Source organism: Littorina saxatilis, linkage group LG5, assembly GCF_037325665.1.
Source record: "Littorina saxatilis isolate snail1 linkage group LG5, US_GU_Lsax_2.0, whole genome shotgun sequence".
In the NCBI taxonomy this organism is placed as follows: Eukaryota; Metazoa; Mollusca; class Gastropoda; order Littorinimorpha; family Littorinidae; genus Littorina; species Littorina saxatilis.
The window spans coordinates 11099112-11101611 of record NC_090249.1 but is presented as its reverse complement, the minus strand read 5'-3'; positions in this window follow the sequence as shown (position 1 = coordinate 11101611).

The window sequence follows — 2500 nt, the reverse complement described above, 5'->3', positions numbered from 1 at the left end:
GATTTAAAATGTTAAAAATTGGTGAAAGTCATTGAAACAGACAATCGTTTTTCAAACAAACATTAGTGTTTTTTTATGTTTATGAACGATTTTGTATGATGCTAGATATGGCTTTCCCGATCTAACGTATGAAAGAACCCATTTGTATTCAGCGAATTAAGAGATTTTCCCAATTAAAGTGGTTTCGTTGTTTATAAAATCACTTGATAAACATTGTTACAAAAACAAATTTCAACATCTTTTGACGTCATGATCGAGTTTACGTTACCATTTGATCGAAAAGTTAGTGACTGACATCGCTCAAAATGGCGCCGAAGTAGCGATCGAGGTTGGTGCGTTTCATCTGCATTTTTGGAGTCTTTCACACACTCTGGTGCTAATGTAAGTGATCAGGACGGTAAGAGTAACGAAGAAACCACCAACAAATCGTATTTTCAGCAGGGCGCACTCTATTTTTCAAGTCTTGATGATCCTGAATATTTTTGGCAGAAAAAATGCTCAATAAGAAAAGGCTACGAATTCTTCAAACTTGCGGTGCTCCTTGAGGCCGATGTCTGCTTTTTAATCGTAGGTCAGTTGTTAACACCAAAAACAACGCAAAAGACACGTTCGAACTGCCTTACTGCACAAGGTGAAAGCGTGTTATTTTGTCTCCCTGTTTTGGGAACTTCCGATTTTCCGCGAGAGTGACCATTCCTTGGCTTGGTTATGTCTACTTCTGCTTATGAAAAGTGTACATCTGAAACCAAATCTCATTTTGAATTAAAGATGCGGTGAAAGTCTTGTTCATTTGTGTTTGTTTGTTAACCAAATCTGCATTGCAAGAATTATGAATTGTTTTGCTTATTAAAAAAAGAACAATTTAAAATGTAAAAACATTTATGGAATTATCAACAATATTTTTTTTCTTCAGAATTGACTAAAATCATATTGTTCAGCGATCAATTTTACTGCATATCTTTTTATCATTTGTTTCCAAAACACATAACATTTTCAGTTATCATCACAGTTGTATTGTTTTAAATATTTGGAAGATACATTGGCAACAAACTGGTAGGAAGCAACATATTATCATATTATATAGCTATTCTGATGGACACGTGGGGGAATTCGGGGGCTGTTATTGGATGGTCTCACACATCCCTGTTCCGATCATCAAAGCATAATGCTACGGAAGTCGGCCATTAATTTTTTGCCAATATCCAAAAGCATATTGACAATTACAAAGACGCATGGTTCCGGTTTACCCATCTGTACCACACGATGTTTCAATCGACAACAGCATACACTGACAACTTGAAATTCTTCTCGGGAATGTTTTTCAGCTTTACAAAATTTAATGTCGATAGCATACCCTTTTCTGCTAACTTCCCGATGAAACAGGACTAAACCAATTATGTTCTGTCCCTAAACACCACAAAATGCCCAAAGTCGAAAGATGTAGTACAAACAGGGGAGTAAAACGGAACAGCCGTTTGTGTGTGCCTGTGTGAGCTCAGTTGCCGACTGACACAAACTTTCGCATTCGGCTTTTCTTATCTCGTAGCTCCACACTAAATACCCCACTTCCCCTCTGAAGTATTGATGTACAACCCATGGCACTAACATTCATGTCGTCGTTTATAACTGAGGTTGAAAAATTCGCTTCATGACGAGACAAGTTTAAATGCCATTCACCCAAACTGAAAACTTCGCTGCCGTCTGCTCGCGTTGTACGGATTAGCTGTTCTCTTCTCCTCCCCTTGTTGCATCCTAGTTCTTCAGTTGTTTCTAGTTTTCCGTTGATGTTGTGTTTTGGTCTTCTTCATAAGTAGTCTTGTTCAAAATAAAAAAAACTCAAACTTCTTTTTGTTGTATACGAATGAACTAATAAAAAGCTGTTTAACAGCTGTGTTGTCAAATCGAGTTTTTTTTCCAAAGTCAGTGTGGCGCCTGCGTAAAACTAATGCTCATAAGAAACGGCGTCTACTATCAAAACCTGAGATCAACGCATCGACGCAAAAACTGTCATTTTGTAAGTTTGGAACAACCAATCAAGGTCAGAACAGCTATATAATCGATACTAGGACAGATCATAATGTGACGTTTTATAACAATCAATTCACTAATCATTGTCCGAACAAATAATGATCACGTGAGTCAAAAACATTGTTTACATAATCTGGTTGCGAACACCTTTAAAAACTTTAACAATTTAAAACATTGAAAATATTACACTATTATTATTACACGCGCTCATGCCTGGTTTCGAATTTCCTTTTCTTCAATTTGACAAAATCTTTCGAATTTCCTCCTAATCTTCTTCTTCTTCTTCTTCTTCGTTCAAGGGCTAAAACTCCCACGGTCACTCTTATTGTACACGAGTGGGTTTTTATGTGTATGACCGTTTTTACTCCGCCATTCAGGCAGCCATACGCCGCTTTTGGGGGAACTTTCGTGTTTCAAAATGTGACATTTCTCGCTGGTTCAGGAAAGAAAAGGTGCTAGACAAATGGAAAAG